This window comes from Puma concolor, chromosome A3 (genome assembly GCF_028749965.1).
Source record: "Puma concolor isolate L17-30 chromosome A3, mPumCon1.1.hap2, whole genome shotgun sequence".
In the NCBI taxonomy this organism is placed as follows: domain Eukaryota; kingdom Metazoa; phylum Chordata; class Mammalia; order Carnivora; family Felidae; genus Puma; species Puma concolor.
In genome coordinates this window covers 31396095-31418315 of record NC_141669.1, presented here as the reverse complement: position 1 = coordinate 31418315, position 22221 = coordinate 31396095, and the positions used below count along the sequence as shown (strand labels likewise).

Sequence of the window (22221 nt, the reverse complement as noted above, 5' to 3'; positions counted from 1 at the left end):
CAGGCTCCAGAGTCTGAGCTGTCAGCACAGAGCTGGACACAGGGCTTGAACCCACAAACTGCAGGATCATGACCTAAGCCAAGGTTCAGTGCTTAACTGACTGAGCCACCTGGGCTCCCCTGCACATATTGAGTTTGATGTACCATTAAGACAAGTAGCAGTTAGCTTGGAGCTCAGAGGAGAGGTCTCAACTGAATTTATAGGCTTTTGAATCATCAGTGTATAGGTGGTAATTACAGCAGAAGATGCAGATGAGATTGCTTAGGGAGAAAATGTAGTGTGATAAAAGACAATATATAAGATTCAGACATGAGGATTTCTAACATTAAAAGGTCAGGAAGAGGACAGACTTAAAGAAGATGGACAGAATACCAGAGAAGTAGGAGAAAAACCCTAAGATTATTGTGTCACAGAGGCTAAGAGAAGAAAATTTCAAGTATCTACAATGATTAGCACACAATAAAAAATTACTAGATACATAAAGCAGTAAGAAAATGTGGCCTATACATAGGAAAAAAAATAACAGAAAATAGGACAGATTCAGAGATGTTGGAATTAACAAAGACTTTAAAACAGCCATTATATGTTTATAGGTTTACAGGAAAAGATAGACATAATAAGTTGACAGATTGGAGACTGCTATAGAGAAATAGAAATTATTTTAAAAAGAACTTAATGAATTGAAAAATAAGGTATCTGAAATGAAAATTTTCACTGAATGGACTTAACAGAAGAATGAATACTGCAAAAGATAGGGCCAGTGAATTTAAAGACAGAGCAATAGAAAGCATCTGACCTAAAAAGAAGAGGATACAAAGGCTGGAGAAAATGAAAAGAACATAGACTCTATTATTTGTAAAACACTATTAAATGCTCAGGAGTAAATGTAGTTGGAGTTCAGGAAAAAGAGAAGAGAGATTGAGATTTTAAAAAATCTTAAAGAAATAATAGTCCGTTTTTTTCCAAATTTGATGAAAAATATCACCTCAGTGATTTAAGAAGTTCATTGAATGAACAACAGACTGGAAAAACAACAACAACAAAGAAAGCCACATCTAGGAAATCATAATCGAATAGTTGTACAGCAAATATTTTTAAATATCTTAAAAGAAGTCAGAGAGTAAAAGACATATGAAACATAGAGTGATATTTCTTCTCTAATTGCCTGGTTGACCCATTCATTCTTTAGTAGGGTGTTCTTTAACCTCCATGCTTTTGGAGGTTTTCCAGACTTTTTTCTGTGGTTGATTTCAAGTTTCAAAGCATTGTGGTCTGAAAGTGTGCATGGTATGATCTCAGTTCTTTTATTTTTATTTTTATTTATTTATTTTAATGTTTATTTATTTTTGAGACAGAGAGAGACACAGCATGAATGGGGGAGGGTCAGAGAGAGAGGGAGACACAGAATCTGAAACAGGCTCCAGGCTCTGAGATGTCAGCACAGAGCCTGACGCGGGGCTCAAACTCACAGACTGTGAGATCATGACCTGAGCCGAAGTCGGATGCCCAACCAACTGAGCCACCCAGGGGCCCCTGATCTCAATTTTTTTTATACTTATTAAGGGCTGTTTTGTGACTCAGTATGTGATCTATCTTGGAGAATGTTCCATGTGCACTCGAGAAGAAAGTATATTCTGTTGCTTTGGGATGCAGAGTTCTAAATTATCTGTCAAGTCCATCTGATCCACTGTATCATTCAGGGCCCTTGTTTCTTTATTGATCCTGTGTCTAGATGATCTATCCATTGTTGTAAGTGGGGTATTAAAGTCCCCTGCAATTACCACATTCTTATCAGTAAAGATGCTTATGTTTGTGATTGTTTCATATATTTGGGGGCTCCCATATTTAGCACATAGACATTTATAATTGTTAGCTCTTCCTGATGGATAGACCCTGTAATTATTATATAATGCCCTCTTCATCTCTTGTTACAGCCTTTAATGTAAAGTCTAGTTTGTCTGATATAAGTATGGCTACTCCAGCTTTCTTTTGACTTCCAGTAGCATGATAGATGGTTCTCCATCCCCTCACTTTCAATTTGAAGGTGTCCTCAGGTCTAAAATGAGTCTCTGGTAGACAGCAAATAGATGGGTCTTGGTTTTTTTTATCCATTCTGATACCCTATGTCTTTTGGTTGGAGCATTTAGTCCATTTACATTCAGTGTTATTATTGAAAGATACAGGTTTAGAGTTATTGTGATGTCTGTAGGTTTCATGCTTGTAGTGATGTCTCTGGTACTTTGTAGTCCTTGCAACATTTCACTCACAGAATCCCCCTTAGGATCTCTTGTAGGGCTGGTTTAGTGGTGATGAATTCCTTCAGTTTTTGTTTGTTTGGGAAAACCTTTATCTCTCCTTCTATTCTGAATGACAGACTTGCTGGATAAAGGATTCTCGGCTGCATATTTTTTCTGCTCATCACATTGGAAATTTCCTGCCATTCCTTTCTGGCCTGCCAAGTTTCAGTAGATAGGTCTGCCACTAGTCTTATGGGTCTCCATTTGTAAGTTAGAGCCTGTTTATCCCTAGCTCCTTTCCGAATTTTCTCTTTTTCCTTGTATTTTGCCAGTTTCACTATAATATGTCATGCAGAAGATCGATTCAAGTTATGTCTGAAGGGAGTTCTCTGTGCCTCTTGGATTTCAGTGCCTTTTTCCTTCCCCAGATCAGGGAAGTTCTCAGCTATGATTTGTTCAAGTACACCTTCAGCCCCTCTCTCTCTGTCTTCTTCTGCAATTCCTATGATATGGATATTGTTTCATTTGATTGCATCACTTAGTTCTCTAATTCTCCTCTCATACTCCTGGATTTTTTTATCTCTCTTTTTCTCAGCTTCCTCTTTTTCCATAATTTTATCTTCTAATTCACCTATTCTCTCCTCTGCCTCTTCAATCTGTGCTATGGCCACCTCCATTTTATTTTGCACCTCATTTATAGCATTTTTTAGCTCCTCACGACTATTTCTTAGTCCCTTGATCTCTGTAGCAGTAGATTCTCTGCTGTCCTCTATGCTTGTTTCAAGCCCAGCGATTAATTTTATGACTATTATTCTAAATCCTTGTTCCTTTATGTTGCTTAAATCGTTTTTGATCAATTCATTAGCTGTTGCTACTTCCTGGAGTTTCTTTTGAGGAGAATTCTTCCGTTTCGTCATTTTGGGCAGTCCCTGTGGTGACTCCAAACTGCAGGGCACTTCCCTCGTGCTGTCTGGAGTAACTCGTGTTGGTGGGCGGGGCTGCAGTCAGACCGGTGTCTGCCCCCAGCCCAGCGCTGGGGCCACAGTCAGACTAGTGTGTACCTTATCTTCGCCTCTCCCAGGGGCAGGACTCACTGTGGAGTGATGTGGCCCCTGTCTGGGATACTTGCACACTGCCAGGCTTGTGGTGCTGCTTCAGTGGGGTCTGGCATATTAGCCGGGTTGGATCCACAAGGTGCACAGGGGCGGGAGGGGCAGGCTTAGCTTCCTTTGCCATCGGTGGTCCCCTCTGGGAGGGGCCCTGCAGCACTGGGAGGGAGGCAGACCCATTGGAGGGATGGATCCACAGAAGCACAGCGTTGGGTGTTTGCGTGGTGCAAGCAAGTTTGGTGATGGGAATTGGTTCCCTTTGAAATTTCGGCTGGGGGATGGGAGAGGGAGATGGTGCTTACCCTCACCTTTGATCCCCAGTGCTGAGCTCTGTCTTTCTGGGCTCAACAACTCTCCTTCCTGGCGTCCTTTCACTCTCCCCGCTCTCTGAGAGCAGAGCTGTTGACTTTTAACTGAAAATTTGTATTATATCTTTAAAGTGCTAAAAGAAAAACTCTCAACTCTGAATTTTACACCCAGGAAAAAAATCTTTTGGAGTGCCTGAGTGGCTCAGTCAGTTGAGTGTCTGATTCTTGATTTTGGCTCAGGTCATGATCCTAGGGTTGTGGATTGAGCCCCACCTTGGGCTCTGTGCTAAGCGTGCAACCTGTTAAGATTCTCCCTCTCTCTCTCTCTTTCCCCCCACCCTCTCTCTCTCTCTCTCTCCCTCTCCCCCTGCTCTCTCTCTCCTTCCCCTGTTTTTCCCCTGTGCCTCTCTCCCCGCCTCGCTCTTTCTAAAATAAAAAAAAAAAAATGTAATCATTAAAAAAGAAGGGTGAAATAATGACTTTTCAGGCAAACCAAACCTGAGAGATTTCCTTACCCATAGATATACACTAAAAGAAATGTTTCCACAAAAAAGTTCTTGAAGCTGAAGAAAAATTATGTCAAATATAAACTCATGTTTACACAAATTTAAAAAACACTAGAAAAAGAAATATACTTGTAAATACAGAAGTTTTTAATTTCTTGCTTCTTAACTTCAAACTTACAGACTTCCAGGTATGAAAAACAATGGTGGCTGCCTCACTTTGAATCTCCCCACACAACTTCAAAAACAAAAACAAAAAACAAAATCAAAACCCACGAAATAAATAAGGAGAGAAAATTAAAAATAACACACAATGCCTTCAGCATTACTAAGGAATCCGAGAATATTATAAGCTTCAAATCATCAGCAAGTACAAAAATGAGCCAAATGCCAACAGAGTTCTCTTGTGTCCATTGCTTCAAGCCTGTGGCCACGAAGAGTTGAGTAGTGGGGATTAAAGGGCTATCTGAGAAGAGCAGAGAGGCATCAAGGACTTTCCTGAAGCACAGACAATCTCAGACCCAGAAAGAGAAAATCCAACTAAGTTAAAAAATACTGGATGTGATTTGGAACTTGGTAGTTCACACCACCAGCTCCAGGGAAAGGAAATGACCATGAGTGAGACCAGAAGCATCAGCATTGGAGGGGCATTGCTTCTTGGGGAGGATAAGAGATGAGAGGCTGTGGGTATCTTTGAGGGACAAGCAGTAAAAGGAAAGAAGGAAATAAGATAAAATTAATGATCCTGAAGGAAAAAGAGACACATTAAACCCTTTCCTTCTTCCCATCCTCACCATCAACACCCTGCATTAAAGAGCCTAAACAGAAAAGGGCAGAACCCATAAGAGATGCTGCCTTCACTCTAGAAACCCCCTCCACAAAATGACCAGAAATAGGAAAAAAGAGATGATATCCAAACTGTTGTTTTTTTAAAAAAAATGCAAACCAAAGTAATTCAGCTGAAGAAAATATCACTCCAAAGCCTCCATGAAACCGAGGAAAACTTTAGCAGAACAGTCTAGTAAAAATTAATTATCTTTAAAGAGGAGTTATTAAATGTTTTTGAATAAAAAATATAAAACCTAACAACACAAATGGACCAAAAAAGAAAAGCAGAAGAAATGAAATTACAGTTGTTGAAATAGGAAAGATATAAAAGAAAAAGAAAAAACAAATCTTACCAGAATTGAAAACTAAACCATAAAGCCTAAGGAAAAGTACATTTAAAGAGATTTAATAAAAGACATTACTGAGAAGCACGAAAACAACCAAGAGAGTAAAAGTGAGATAAAGAAATAAGTAAAAAGGGTCAGAGGAAAACAAATGAAATGAAAGACAGGCAAGGCATGTCCAATTGGAGTTCCTGAACAAGAATATCAAAGCAATGGAACAGAACTAATACTTAAAATTATAGTCCAAGAAAACTTTCCAGAAATAAGTCACACACTGAACCTAACCAGTGAAAAAGTCCACTTGGTAAAATTGACCTGAAATGATCAGCCCAGAAATGTATTCTAGCAAAGCTTCTTAGGTTTAAGGAGACAGAAAATAATCCATAGAGGGTCCTGACAAGCACAGAAATAGCTGGAAGGGGGAGAGAATTAGACTGGTCAAAAACAACATATCAAGCAAAACAAAAATGGCGTAGCATTTCCAAGAAACTTGATAACCAGCCACGCTGTTCTTCAAGTATCAAGGATGTAGACAAATGGGTCAAACATGCCAGAACTCAGGAAAACTGAACACAAGTGCCCCTCCTGAGGAGTCCACAAGAGAGTGAGCTGCCTTTAACCAAGAGATTACTGGGGACATTTCAGCAAAAGGACTGAGGGTGAGCTGTTCACATGTTGTAGAGTGAGGACTAATACAAGATTGAAGACATAGGTATAAAAATGTTATATAAACACTGTATCTTTGGATAGAATAGAAAGAATGTATTTTTTTTTTTAAAGATTCTATTCTTAAGTAATCTTCACACTCATGATGGTAGGCTCAAACTCACAACCCCGAGATCAAGAGTCTCAGGCTCTTCAGACTGAGCCAGCTGGTGCCCCAAGAATGTAATTTTTTTAAAAAAAAATTTTAACGTTTATTCATTTTTTAGAGAGAGACAGAGTGCAAGTGGGGGAGGGGCAGAGAGAGAGGGAAACACAGAATCCAAAGCAGGCTCCAGGCTCTGAGCCGTCAGCACAGAGCCCAACGCGGGGCTTGAACTCACAGACTGTGAGATCATGACCTGAGCCGAAGTCGGACGCTCAACTGACTGAGCCACCCAGGTGCCCCGAGAATGTAATTTTTAAAAATGAGAGAAGGGAGTGAGAAAAGAAAGTAGAATAAGATTATTGACTTTACACCTAGAAGTAATAGGTGGGAGTCAGAAGACACCGTTTAAAATTGACAGACTAGATAGTAAAAGTTTTTTAATTTTTGAAAATTGCTTTCATTTTTTAATAAAATAAAAATTTTTAATATTTAAAAATAGAATAAATTTAAAATAAAAGCAATTAACACTAGAGGTAATCATTAGAAAAAAAATTAAAAATTTTTCTTAATCCCAAAAGAAATTTTCCAAAAAGTAAATAAGTACACCAAATAGAATAATCAACTCAGTAAATATGACACAATCTCATAGCAATGACAATGTAAGATGATATGACAAAATTGGGTCCAAAAATACCGGTCACATCAATAAATATGAAAATGCTTAATTTACCTGTTAAGGGAAAAACAGAGATGTTCACTCCCAGCCTTTAGTTATTAGAATATGGGAGGAGTATACAAAATACATGAAACAAAGTTCAAGCATTGGACAGAAAGCACAATTTGCAGTGATTAATTTTTTTTAATGTTTATTTATTTTTGAGAGAGAGACAGAGCAAGGGAGGGGCAGAGAAGGAGGGAGACACAGAATCTGAAGCAGGCTCCAGGCTCTGAGCTGTCAGCACAGAGCCTGACGCAAGGCTTGAACCCACGAACCACGCTATCATGACCTCAGCTGAAGTCGGATGCTTAACCAACTGAGCCACACATCAGGCGCCCCATGATTTGTAGTGATTAAGAGGAGGCGAACAAACAAAGTGAACCCTGACTGCCCCCGCTAACTGTCTGGAGGCAGTCTGCAGTTTGCAGTAAAGGGAGGGACAGCTCAAACAGAGCTCTGCCATCTTACTGAGATGAGGTTTGGTAAAACCAAGGAGTATTATCGGATTGTGTTAAAGAGCATTTTATATTGATAAAAGAACCAATTAATCAAGAAGATATAACAACTCTATAGGTACATGCTTCTGATAGCAGAGCTTCAAAATACATGAAGCTGATCTGTTGGAACTTAAATAAGAAATAGGCCAGATGCCAGGAAGATGGGAGATCCAGGGAGGACAAAAGAATCGTGCAGGCTCCAGGGCCCAGGAGGGCCTGCAATGAGGCAGTTGCAGACGTCCTGGTCTTTTGTCTCTGATTGCTCTCTCTGCTGTGTAGATGGTGAATTGGCCACTGCCTAGAGCCAAGTGGCAGTAAATTTGGAGAACTGAAAATGCATATCATCACCTTCCATAAGAGTAAACTGAGGGAGTCTAAAGGCTTGTCACCCAGATGAGCATGCCCTGTGACATAGGGGTCCCCATGTCCAAGGACCTCATGCTTCTTTTGGCCGAAAGCACCATAAACATAGATAGGTCTTGTGGGACAAGACCACACTTTCCCCACAGTCCTCAAAGCCCCGTATAGAAGAAGAGGAATTAAAGATAGCAATTATAGACAATAGGAGTGTTGTGGGCTGAATGTCTGTTTCCCCCTGAAATGCATATGTGGAAACCCTATCCCCCACCCATGTGATGGTATTAGGAAGTGGGGCCCTTAGGAGGTTAGGATTAGATGAGGCCAATTGAGGGTTAAGCCTTGATGAATAGGACCAGAGCCCTTAGGAGTCAGGACAGAGCTTGCTTCTTCTCCCTGCTCTCTGCCATGTGAGGTCAGAAGTCAACGGTTAGTTACAGCCTACCTGAGAGAGCGCCCTCACCAGAACCTGACGGGGCTGGCATCCTGGCTTCAGACTTTCAGCCTCCAGAATTGTGAGAAATAAATGTCCATTGTCGATAAGCCACCCAGTTTATGGAATTTTTTATTACAGCCCAAGCTAAGACAGAGAGTTTTGCTGTAAAGTGGGGTAGAGATAGGGGACAAAACCCAAACGCTTTCTCTCATAATGTGTGTTTAGTGTGCAAGAAAAGGGCAGATAAGCTGGTATCTATGGCCATAATTTTGTAAAAAGAAAGCAAGAAAGGAAAGAGGAAGGGGAGAGGAGGGGGGTGAGGAGAAGGGAGGGGAGAGGATGGAAAAGGAAGGGAAGGGAGGAAAGAAAGAAGAAGGAAGGGAGGGAGGGAAAGAAGGAAGGAAGGGAGGGAGGGAGGAAGGGACACCAGAATCCTAGTAAAGAATAATTTAGGATGACTCCCTCCTGTGAATCACAAAAGCTAAGAAGAGGTAAGTCAGTGAGTTACTGAGCCACCAACATGCCGGGAACCACCAGGGGACAAATAGATTTTCACTGAGCCCTTTCTTTCCCTTCCTTTCTCCCACCCTAAAGCCACATTTCTGAAAAAGTGTGATTCGTCTCAAACCCAAAAGGGGGTTTTTATTTTTTATTCATTTTTAAGAAAAAAAAAAACAAGGAAAACTATTTAGCCATCTCCATGTTACAAAGAGCATTTTAAAAACAAATTTGGAAATGAAATTCTGCCACAAACAAAGGGAGCTGATTTTTTAGTTTTTAGCTTCGTCCCAAACAAGGAAATTAAACCCAAGTGGTTGGCTCCCACACACCAAGTGTTTCATTTAGAAAATTAAACTATCCTGAAAAACAACTTATCTTTTGCTCACAGAACAGCTGAATAGACCCACTAATGTGCTTAAATCGAATGAAAACTTAAGAAAATGGACAGCAGCTGCCTTGCACTGATCGCCTCCTATGTCAGTGCCTGCTGGGCCACATTATAGTAAGACGTCATGCTTCACTTCAGAAGGAGGCGTTATTTGTATCCATGAGCAAACTGAGAAGCAGAGATGTTCATTAGTACTAGTTGACTTCCAAAGAAACGGTACCAAGCTTGAAGTATAAATGTGTTTGACCCCAAGGCAGAGTATCTTTGCTACTTTATGGTAGGTAGCCCATTGTTTGTCTTCATCACCTCTGTCCTTCAACAGCCTATAGCCCAGAGGAGTGGCTACTTTTGTGCTACTTGCCTGTACAGGCATTCACAACAGTGAGTGCAATGGTGAATTTGCCTGTAACTAACTCTGAAGAAATGAAGAGTCCCGAAAGAAGACACCTGCTTCTCAGACCGACCAAGTAAGGGATCTCGTTGGAGAATCGGAAAGGCCAGCAGAAGAGCTCTCTGGAATCCCTGCCAGTAACAACAGTCTGCAAAAGTCTGCAGCATGATGAGAGACAAGCATATCCTGGGCTTCTAACAGCCCCACTGCCATGTCATCGCACTGTGGCTAATCGCAAATTACATTAGGACCGGGGCAATGCAGGGGGGACTCTTGTACCACAACTTGGGGAGTAGAAGGAGGAAAGGCTATAGGACTTCTAGTAAGAAGACCGCATAGCCTGAGCTATGGAATCTAGATCCCTTCTGCCTCCCAAATGTTTCTTGGGTGTGAGATCTGTGGCAGCTTTAAGGGCATATTCTGAACCACCACCACCACCCTCATCCCCATCCCCATCCAGTAATCTCTGATTTCTACTAGCTTCTTGATGATATTACACTAAGAGAATATGAACATTCCCTTGCATAAATGCTGTGCTTCTATACAAGTTCACCTATAAACCTATGCTGCCTTGAAAACAAAGAGAGTAGGGCACTTGGGTGGCTCAGTCGGTTAAGTGTCTGACTTCGGCTCAGGTCATGATCTCGCAGTTCATGGGTTCGAGACCTGCGTGGGGCTCTGTGCTGGCACCTGAGAGCCTGGAGCCTGCTTCTGATTCTGTGTCTCCCTCTCTCCCTGCCCCTCCCTTGCTTGTGCTCTCTGTCTCTCAAAAATAAATAAATGTTAAAAAAAATTAAAAAAAAAAAAAACAAAGAGAATGGAACGGAGAATGCATGAAAAGGTGGATCTTTGGGACACTTGGGTGGCTCAGTCAGTTAAGCGTCAGACTTCAGCTCAGGTCATAATGTCACAGTTTGCGAGTTTAAGCCCCGCATCGTGCTCTGTGCTGACAGTGTGGAGCCTGTTTGGGATTCTCTCTCTCTCTCTGTCTCTCTCTGCCCCTCCTCTACTTCTGTTTTCTCTCTCTCTCTCAAAAATAAAAAGGTAACTTAAAAAAAAAAAAAAAGGCAGGTCTTCACAAGAGGCCTGTCAACTGCACTCTTTTGAAGGACCTCAGGGAAATCCCACGTTGGTCCTGGAACAAGGCACCTGAACTCAGTGCTGTCTTGAACTGCATTTCCTTTAGCCCCACTGCCTGAAACCTTGAGATCTTTGGCCTATGAGAACCTGTTAAGTTTTGTAGGCAGGTTGGCCTTCCTGGCCCCTCTTTGCTGACATCATCCTGCTTCTTTGGGGACCCTAGGACCTCAGCTGGAGAGGACTCTGGGCAGACACATTTCTCAAACACACGACTCTGCATCCTGAACTCTGAGGCATCCATTCAGTTTTGTCTTGTTCTCCCCAACCCCAGCCACTGAGTTCTCCCTGGCCTCTGCCCAGCCCTAATGGAGACCCCAACATGTGTGCCACAAAAGAGACAGGGCCCCAGAGTTTGGCAAAGAGTCCCACACACCCTGACTTTTGCGTCAGTGGCGCTCGCCCACGCCCAGCATCTGCGATGTCTTGGAGTCTGCTAATGAACCATTGCGTCTTACATATTCATGATCCTGGCAAAGTCAGAGGCTTGAAGAAGCTCGTTTTTTGTACTTTCCAATTTGTGCTTCCACTGGGCGGTTTAGCACTACCCTGCTGCTGGGGTTTATATTTACGGTCATCAGGAAGGCAGCCAGCCAGAGGAAGGATGGCTCAGTGGGTTCCTGTCCTTGGGTTCTGCGCAAACAGTACTTGCAAAGTAAATAATGAGCTTTTAAAACATGAACTTAGAGGGTAATTCCCAACCTCTTTAATCTCTCCACTAATACTATAGATATTCACTCTTTTTATTGCATCTCCGGCATCATTCATGTGATACCTTCCTGGATTCTGTTCCTTCAGCCTGTTGAGAAAAAGAAACACATTGAGAGAAGCCTCTAAGTTCCTTGTAACCCTAGGCTTAGTTTTAGGGGCTTCCCTGTGGCAATAATGTAAAAGATTCAGTGAAACGTTTCTGAAAATGTTTTGAAAAGTGGAAGCTCCCAGGACATTCTTTGAAAGGATATATGTGAAGCCGGCCCATACACTTGCTACTTTGTTGCTTTTCTGAACTGAGTGGGAATGTGAGCCCCAGGAGAGAGGTCCCAAATAGGGGGTGCTCCCCCAACCCACGTAGGAACAAAGACAGGCAGCCTGGATCCTTGGTGGGGCCAGGCGGGCAGATGATATGCTTCCATACAAGTGGTCAGGAGAGCATAGGTCCTTGCAGGACAGAGCCGGAGGCAGGCAGTTTGAAGGAGAGACACAAAAGCGGAAAGCTGCTGGCCTGTGGTCATGTCAAGATCCTACTCTGAAGACTGCTGTCTGATACAGTCTGAGCTGGCAGGAAGAGGCTCATATTGTTTCTCTTTTTAAAAAGGATGATGATACACTTCCGGTAACACAATTAAGAGACGTGATACTTGAAAGTTGTTGACTGAGTGCCGCTCAGCACTCTTTCCCCTGTACTAGACCCAAGCTAAGCATCCACAGTGCATGCCCAACTCTCACTGCTGCTGTCAGCCCCACCCCAGAGGTGGGGGCCCCCGCCTGGCAGGGGTTTCCTATACTTCTGTGTTTCTTACACTTCAAGTCAGAGAACTTAGGAGACTGTGGTCTATTGTGCCAGTCTGGAGAGTGAGGCTCTGGGCGGGGTGGGGAGACAAGGTACTCATCCTCTGATTCCTACTCCAATAGCCCTTTCTTCCCAAGGCCAACACGTGGCTGGTGCCCAAGACCTTCCTGGGGACCAACAGTGACACAGGTTATTTAGGAGGCACATGACATCAGCTGTGTGAAGTTTGCCTTCCCTTATTTTCCGCACCCAATTTTTCACACCTAGAGTGCTCTAGTTCCTAAAGCGTTCGTCTCTTGTAGGGGCTGGCAAACTACAGGCTGTGGGTCACAGGCCAGCTCTGATCATGCTCATTCATATAAATATTTTGTCTAATAACTGCTTGCAAATGGCAAGGTTGAGTAACAGAGACTGGAAGGCTCACACAGGCAAAACTATTTTAGTATCTGGCCCTTTACAGAGACCGTTTGGTGGCCCCTGCTTCAGAGAAAGACCAGTTTTTTTCTGGGGGTCCGGGATTTTCTTTGCTTTCAGCCAGTGCTCCTGGTAGGGGTGGGAAAGGTAGGCCATCTCTCCAGTGGATTCTGGTGAGCACAACCAGGGTGGTCGACTGAGATGTCACAAGCCTTTACTGATTTGGGCTCTTCATCTTGCTCATTCCATGCAGTTAGAACAGAAGGTTCTCACTGAAAACTATAGAAAGCTGATGAAAGAAATTGAAGAAGACACAAAGAGATGGAAAAAGGTTCCATGCTCCTGGATAGGAAGAACAAATATTGTTAAAATGTCGATACTTCCCAAAGCAATCTACATATTCAACGCGATCCCTATCAAAGTAACACCAGCATTCTTCACAGAGCTAGAACAAATAATCCTAACATTTGTATGGAACCAGAAAAGACCCCGAATAGCCAAAGCAATCTTGAAAAAGAAAACCAAAGCAGGAGGCATCACAATCCCAGACTTCAAGCTATACTACAAAACTGTAATCATCAAGACAGTATGGTACTGGCACAAGAACAGACACTCAGATCAATGGAATAGAATAGAGAACCCAGAAATGGACCCACAAATGTATGGCCAACTAATCTTTGACAAAGCAGGAAAGAATATCCAATGGAATAAAGAGAGTCTCTTCAGCAAGTGGTGCTAGGAAAACTGGACAGCGACATGCAGAAGAATGAACCTGGACCACTTTCTTACACTATACACAAAAATAAACTCGAAGTGGATGAAATACCTCAATGTAATACAGGAAGCCATCAAAATCCTCGAGGAGAAAGTAGGCAAAAACCTCTTTAATCTTGGCTGTAGCAACTTCTTACTCAACACGTCTCCGGAAGCAAGGGAAACAAAAGCAAAAATGAACTACTGGGACCTCATCAAAATAAAATGCTTCTGCACAGCGAAGGAAACAATCAGCAAAACTAAAAGGCAACCGACAGAATGGGAGAAGATATTTGCAAATGACATATTAGATAAAGGGTTAGTATCCAAAATCTATAAAGAACTTATCAAACTCAACACCCAAAAAACAAATAATCCAGTGAAGAAATGGGCAAAAGACATGAATAGACACTTCTCCAAAGAAGACATCCAGGTGGCCAACCAACACATAAAAAAATGCTCAACATCACTCATCATCTGGGAAATACAAATCAAAACACAATGAGATACCACCTTACACCTGTCAGAATGGGTAACATTAACAACTCAGGCAACAACAGATGTTGGTGAGGATGCGGAGAAAGAAGATCTCTTTTGCATTGCTGGTGGCAATGCAAGCTAGGGCAGGCACTCTGGTAAACAGTATGGAGGCTCCTCAAAAAACTAAAAATAGAACTACCCTACGACCCAGCAATTGCACTACTAGGCATTTATCCAAGGGATACAGGTGTGCTGTTTCGAAGGGACACATGCACCCCCATGTTTATAGCAGCACTATCAACAATAGCCAAAGTATGGAAAGAGCCCAGATGTCCATCGATGGATGAATGGATAAAGAAGATGTGGTATATATATTGAATGGAGTATTACTCGGCAATCAAAAAGAATGAAATCTTGCCATTTGCAACTACATGGATGGAACTGGAGGGTATTATGCTAAGTGAAAGTCAGAGAAAGACAAATATTGTATGACTTCACTCATATGAGGACTTTAAGAGACAAAACAGATGAACCTAACGGAAGGGAAGCAAAACTAATATAAAAACAGGGAGGGGGACAAAACAAACAGCCTCATAAATATGGAGAACAAACTGAAGGTTACTGGAGGGGTTGTGGGAAGGGGGATGGGTTAAATGGTAAGGAGCATTAAGGAATCTACTGAAATCATTGCTTCACTATATACTAACTAATTTGGATGTAAATTTTAAAAAATAAAAAATAAAGTTAAATTTTAAAAAAAGAACAAAAGGTTCTCACAGTAGGGAATCTTGACTCTTTGGGGCCCACTCACATAAAAAGAAAAAGAATAAGCATTTCATGATTGTGTTTCACATGCCATGAATCCATTTAAGCCTATTACAATCACTTTGACTTGGAGGCGTCTGGGATTACATTTGGGCATATGTGATTCAGAACTTCCACAAACCAGGCCTGTGCCTTCAGTCAGAGGTAGCCCAAACGACAGAACTGCAAACCCTTTCCACCTACCTTGGCTCAGAAGATACCAGATAACCTTACACCCTGCTGAGCTCCTGAATATTCACCACACTCACACCTTGAGGTTCTAAATCCAAATCCAAATGCAGGTAACTGCCATTGTCGTATCAGAGTTTCCCAAAAGAATCATGTGTTAACAGAGGATGATTGATTTTTCCAAAGTCATCTGCCAATTCCTGTGTAAGCAACAGAATCTGGGTCAATGCTTAAAACTGGTGTGCGAAGAGGTTTTCAAACCCAACTGTGCCTTTGTGGTGATTATGTAACAGCCTCCATATGGAGAATCACTACAAACGTTTGCTTTTCTCTCATGCTGATGAAGCATTTTATACTCTGGAGGAATGTTCTGGAGGAAGGTGGTTGGTTAAAAACAGGCAAACTGGAGACACACATTTTAACAAAGTTTCCATATGTATTTCGTCTCAACATGTAGCCCTCAGATTTTTTTCCAAAGAGCATCTCAGCAGTGAATATTTTTTGGTGCGCTAAAAAGTGGCATATTAATTCAATCATTTTTATGTTATAAATAATACTAATACAACAATGTTACTTTGAAGTTAGTGGTATCTCAAAAGAGCCTCTATCACCAGGCTTTTATAGATAAGGAAACAGAGCATTATGGAAGCTGTGTGCCTGATTAAGGGTCCACCATATCCTCTCCTTCCTTTTGGATTTGCAACCAAATCCTTAGTCTGGTTGCAAAAAATGGAAAGGTTTTTCAGAGGAAAATTTATTTAGGCTGTATTGACTCTATGGAGAGAATTCTGGAAGCAACTCTTAGTTCATCTTTTTCTGCTCATTGCCACCACCATACTCCACCAGCCATGTGACAAGAGTAGCATGCAGAAGAAAGAAAAAACAGAAATGGACTAAAACAGCCGTTCTTCCTACACCCACCCCCATTGGTGGCCGGCATGGTGGTGAGACAGTCACCAGAGGTGCCCATGGCCAGAACCGCTGGAATTACTCATCTTCCTCCATCTATATCCCAGGAGTTTCCCCCCCTCTCCCTAACTTTCAGGAGGATGTAATGGTAGGTCAGAGTGTCCCGGGTCAATGGGACTAAAATCTGTCCTGGAAAGGTCCTGGATCTAGTATAAATCCTATCATGGGTGGAAAGGAAATCCAATCAGAGACAACATCAAGGGCAAACTTGAAGGGAACAGAAGTCACAGAGTAATATGGATGTGGGATCTGGACTAGTTACACCAGTCATTTCCTCGCTGCCATATTCCCTTCTTCTAGAAGCTTACCCAGCTTACCTAGACTTACCTGAGCGACAACCACATGGCTGATGCCCCTGGCCGTCAGTGATTGAACCAGATGTGGACATCTGACCCACCTTGAGCCTATCAGATCTCTTGATGTAGAACTTGGAGTTGGGACACCAAGAGCCTTGAAACTGTTAGTTGTCTGTAGGTGCTGAACCCATGAGACATTGTGGCTCCCCGTGTGAGGCAGGCAGCCATCTTCACTCATGCATAAATGAAGGAAGCTGGACTCGAGGGAAGAACAGAACAGATGTTCAGAGACAAAGAAAATTGAGAGGAAGGGAGAAGGAAGAGTAGCTACCTGGGAATGCTATCTCTTCAGGGCCACAGGAAGAATTCTCAAAATCAGGTTGCATAATATTCCCTTACAAAAGTATAAGAAATTCCCATTTACTTCTGTTAGTCTCAGTGGGTTTCTGGTCACAGCAACTGAATGCTCCCCTACCCTAAGATGGGGGTTCAGGGCAGGGAGTGAGTGAAAGAGCCACGAGGAAAGACAACTCGGGCCGCATTTTGGAGAGACTAAATCTTAGAGTGCAAGTACATGCACAATATCCACACAAGCAAATGTTATGAGATAACCCTGTTTCCAGTGTGTCAGTTTGCCCAAATTTCTGTTGGGAGAAATATGATATATCTATTTAAATACATAATCTTAGTATTGACAAGGTCTTCTTAAGAAAGACACAGACCTGGAAACAATAAAGATTGACTGATTAGACTTTTCCACCCTTAAATTTTAAATGTTCTTTGGCAAAAGACATTGTGAGCCAAATTAAAATGAAGGATCTACATGACAGCTGGGGGCCCTCCCCCCCACCTCCTCCCCCACACTCTTCCAGACAGACACTCCTTCAAGGCTGCTAGGCAGGGTCCAACCCGGGTTTCGTGGCTGCCATGACTCCTGAGAGTGTCGCAACTGTTGGCAGCAAGACTGTGACTTCTAACTGTCCCCAAATGAGGAAATGAAAGGGAAGAAAGAGGAAATGGGATGGAGTGAAAAATGGATGAGAACAACATAGAGGGAGGAAAAAACACTGAGAAAGATGGAAGAAATGAGCTATTTTTCTGTCCTCTGCCTCTGGACCTCTCCTTTGTGACACCCTAGTCACGCGTTAACTCACTGAGCTGTTACTGTGGAAAGGAGGTTGTAAGAAGTAGCATTAACTGAGGGTCATAATGGTGACTTGGGAATTCAACCAACTCCACCTGACCCCACACCCATGCTTGGCTAAATTAAATCTGTGGACCATCCGGTAGGATTCTAAACAAAACTTTCAGGTCTAACATTTCCTTCCAATGCTTAGCATTTCTCTTCCCTAAATTCCCTTTATTGCTACCACCCACCAGAATGGAGCATCGAAATTAGGTTCTTTTACTTAGTAGCTTGCCAAACTATAAACAACTCTCTCCAACTAATCCGTATCTCATCTAGGGAGAGGGCAATAAAAGTCATGATCTATGTGGTCAAGAGTCTGGTGAGACATTTTTACAGCATTGCAGACGGTTTTCCAAACGTGGCTGCTTTATTCCTTTCTGTAGATCTCAGTTTCCCAGTCCATAATGTGAAAATAATACTACCTGTCTGTTGCCTATTTCTCAGGTGATTTGGTCAGATCATGAAGGCTTATATGTAAAAACATTCTGAATCTTAGAGAAACGGTGGAGAAATCATATGGGAACCTCATATGATGAGAAGGCTAGGCATATTGCAATGTTTGGGGGGAAGTGATTTGGCCCAGAGAACACTTGACTCCATGCAGTATCAAGCTGCTTAAGAAGACTCGAGTCTAAACAGCGCACCATTATTTCAGATACGTCTTGGATAGCACGCTGTTTGGTATAATAAATGGCGACTCTAATTTTTAAGTTTTTTTAATGATTGATTTTTTAAGTTTATTTATTCTGGGGGAGAAAGAGAGAGCACAAGTGAGGGAGGGGCAGAGTGAGAGAGAGGGGGAGCGAGAATCCCAAGCAGGCTCTGCACTGTCAGCGCAGAGCCCAACATGGGGCTCCATCTCACCAACCATGAGATCATGACCTGAGCTGAAATCAAGAGTCAGGTGCTTAACCAACTGAGCCACACAGGCATCCCTCTAATTTTTCATGAGCGTGTTGTGAAAACATGGTGAAAATGGACAGGGTAATAGTAATTGGATTGGCCACTGTAGAAAACATTATGGTGGCTCCTCAAAAAGTTAAAAATAGAATTACCATGCGATCCAGCAATTTCCCCTTCTGGGTACATACTCAAAAGAATTGGAAGTAGAGTCTTGAAGAGATATTTGTACACCCATGTTCATAGCTGCATGGGAAGCAACCCAAGTGTCCACCGATGGACGAGTGAGTAAGCAAAATGTAGTATATACACACAATGGAATACTACTCAGCCTTACAAAGGAAAGAAATTCTGATGCATGCTACAACATGGCTGAAACTTTAGGACATTGAATGAAATAAGCCAATCACAAGAACACAAATAGTGTCTAATTCCACATATATGAGGTACTAAAATTAGTCAAAATCACAGAGACAGAACGTAGAATGGTGGTTGCCAGGGGCTGGTGGGGGAAGGGTTATAGGGGGTTATTATTTAATGGGCATAGAGTTTCAGTTTTGTAAGATGAAGAGTTCTGGAGATGGATGGTGATGATGGTTGTGTGACAATAGGGATGTACTTAATCCCACTGAACTGTATGCTTAAACGGTTAAGATGGTAACTTTTACGTTATTATATATTTTACCCCAATGAAAAAGTTTTGAAAAAAATTGGATTAGTGGTTCTTCCATAGATGTCATTCAATGTTGGGTTGGTTTTTTTGTTTTTTGTTTTGTTTTGTTTTGTTTGCTTTTATTTACTTCCTCTTACAGGAAATTTCCTCTCTTAAATTGTGGCCAAATAAAATTATTACTTGTGATTTTACAATGTGCCTGACTAAATGAATATACTTTTGATAGTTCTATCATGTTCCTGATTGTTACAAAAAAAATTTTTTTTTGTCTTCTAGGATTCCAGTGGAAAGTAGGTATTAAATGGATGTAAAGTAGGGGTCATGGCATATATCCTTTAAAACCCATCTCCTCCACAATCTTACATTTACATTTACCTATATCCTTGAACTTGGGACCAATCATAAAGGTCTATATCTCAGGGTTCCCAGAAAAAGAAAAAAAACCTAGTAATTAACTATGTATTGAACATTATTGCTGTGTATTGGGCTAATGCTTTTCATGTACCATCTCATTCAATCTTCAGCCCTTTAAGACAAGTATTATTATTAGCCTCACTTTACGGATGTAGAAACTGAGTCTTAAAAAAGTATGTCATTGCCATAGTCACACGTCTAGGAAATGATCGAGTAAAACTCTGAGCCAAGGACATCTGGATCCAGAGCTCATGTTTTAGCCACTTGTTGTAGTTTTAATGCATCACAGTGTGGCAGCTGCAGGCCTGCCTGGACTCGTCTTAGACTCTGAGTTGCTAGGCTATTCCACAACGGTTGACAAACTACCAGGTGTCAAACTACCAGGTGTAGTATCTGCTCTGAGTCCGAAGCTGGCAGGAAAAGCAATGGTACGTGGAAGAGAAGAAGAAAGATGATATCAGATGGATTGTGTGTGTCCAGAATATATCCATATATTTTAAAACGTGCAATGCCTAATTTTTAAACAAATTCCACATGCAGAGAAAATACACATGCATTTCTAAGTGGAACATAAGTTAGCTAATTCATTCCCTCTTCTTGATAAAAATGGTTAGAAGTCGCTTAGAAATGCCTTTAATCATAAAACAGAAATTATCAGCATCAACCGCATTCACCACTTATTGTTTCTTGTTCCTTCGATTCTTATCTACCCCCTCGCTTTCTTTGCCTTTCTCTTGCACCACTCCTTCATAAGAATTAAAGTAACTCATTCAAATGTCAAGTCAAACGTTCTTCCTTTTGGATGGAGATCACTTCCCTCCCCTCCACGACTGGCTGGGCCTGTTACCTTTGGGTGACAACTTTGCCAGAGATGTTGGAGAAAAGAGGGATGGCATTTCCTCTTAGAAACCCGGCCTGGTGACCTTTCCCATCTCGCTATGGTTTTATACGGTTGTTCTGTCCCTCCGTAACAGAGGCCTACACAGCTTACCTTCACGCAGTGCTCAGTAGATACCAGGGGAGGAACTTGCTTGCCCACGGTCACTAGTATGTGGCAGATTCAGGATTCAACCCAGGTCTGTCTGACTCCAGAGCCTATGCACTATACTGGCTTTCTAGCCAAGGTCCACCTCAATGTGTTGCTCCAAGGTAACTTGCCTTAGCAGTGCAGACAGTCATGGGAGAGACCCTGGGTGTCACCTGCTATAGCTGTTTCTTAGAAGTGGCACCAGACGGTGCTGGCCTTTCTCCTCCCAGGGCAAAGAGGAATAAGGGTGATATGTACAGGCTGGAGGAGACTGATCCCCAAGATTTAGGAGGAAGGATGTGGTCAAGGTACCAGATATATGGTATCTGATCATAGCATTCTAGAGCTGAACTGGGCTTACAAGATAATCTCAAATTCCTTTATTTGCAGGTGAGGAAGCTGCAGATCTGAGAGAGCAAGTGAATTGTCTAAGGACACAGACAGTTAGCTGGATGCCAGCCCGTGACCTAATTTTTTTGATTCAGAATAAACTGCTTTTTGCATTCCACTTTCCCTCTGCTTGGGTTTTACTTGTGATTAAGAAGTCACAAAGATCAGAAAATTAAACTGCTTTTAGCAATAGAATTTCATATTATACAGTTCTACTGAAAGTAATTATAATAATAATAATAATGCAAGCAGACCTCCCAAAGGCAGGGGTTCCAAAATGTTTCTGCCTCTTGCTAAGCACATATATAGAATTCCAAGGCCATCTTTATACCACACAAAATTTCCAAAGAACTGAGCAATTTCCTATAAAAACTCAGTTGTGTACTGATTGCCAAGTTGGAAAACTCAGGGTTTCCCGGCAACTCTCACTTTCCTGGTGCTCTTGGGGATGAAATTCCTCAGCCAACAACCTCTCCTGACTTACCTCCTCCACAGTGGCCATGACCCAGGTCCCACTGGCCCTTCCAGATGTTTCTGCCTCCCCTGATTTCTCTCTCCAGAGCCTATGATCTTGTCTCCAACCCTCACCAGCTGAATAACCTTAGATGGAAAATTCTTGGGATGGAGGGCCCACATTTCTCTTGCACTGGAAGAAATATTGGACTAGAACTCAGGTGAACTCACTTCAGGTCCTGATTCCAACACTAATCAGTCCTGGCCCTTAGTTTTTTAAATGGACAAAAAAACCTTTGCTTACTTACCTTTCAGGGTTGTTCTGCAGATTTTGCAAGTTGGAGAGACACAGGATCCTGGGGCCAAACTGGGCCTACTGAGTCTAACCCCTCATGTCAGAGCTGAGGAAAAAGAGACCCAGAGGTTCTGTGACACCTGGCCCCCCGCCAGGTCTTGGTGAATGGCGAAGTCAGCACGAAGCTTCAGATCCTCCCCAGGTGATCTTCTACAATTCAGTGCTGCCCATGATGACAAATACGAAAGCTTGTTTAAAAGGGTAAGTCATGAATCTGACAACATATAATTATTTAGTTATTAATACACTGTGTATAGAGTCAGCACTAATCCATTTTTTTTCATGCCTTAAAAGGGCTATAGGTTGTCAGGAATTTCTAAAGGTGGCAAAAATACATCTAAAATGGGGCGCCTGGGTGGCTCAGTCGGTTGAGCGGCCGACTTCGGCTCAGGTCATGATCTCACGGTCCGTGAGTTCGAGCCCCGCGTCGGGCTCTGTGCTGACAGCTCAGAGCCTGGAGCCTGTTTCAGATTCTGTGTCTTCCTCTCTCTGACCCTCCCCTGTTCATGCTCTGTCTCTCTCTGTCTCAAAAATAAATAAATGTTAAAAAAAAAAATTAAAAAAAAATACATCTAAAGACAAATACTTCCCCTTCCAGTAAATACAAGTTTAATTAGAGGTTAAGCTCAGTCTCCTACAGTGGCCATCTCTTGTTGCTTTTTAAAAAATCGTTATCATTGAGATACAATTCACATGCCATAAAATTCACCAATTTAAGGTGTACGCTTCCGTGATTTTTAGTACATTCCCAAGACTGTGTAACCATCACCAGGATCTAATTCCAGAACATTTTCATTGCTCTGCTGCTTTTCAGATGTCAGTCTGGTCGGGTTGAGTGTA

At 42.1% G+C, this 22221-nt stretch overlaps 1 long non-coding RNA gene across 2 annotated transcripts in view; it reads left to right on the top strand.

The window, feature by feature from the left end:
* The window catches only part of LOC147582339 (uncharacterized), a 135704-nt gene that overhangs the window by 90889 nt on the left and 22594 nt on the right, over nt 1-22221 (top strand). For both annotated transcript variants that reach the window (XR_015248992.1, XR_015248991.1), the window contains exon 3: nt 21342-21582. This is a non-coding gene — a long non-coding RNA (uncharacterized LOC147582339). The remainder of the gene's footprint in view (nt 1-21341; nt 21583-22221) is intronic.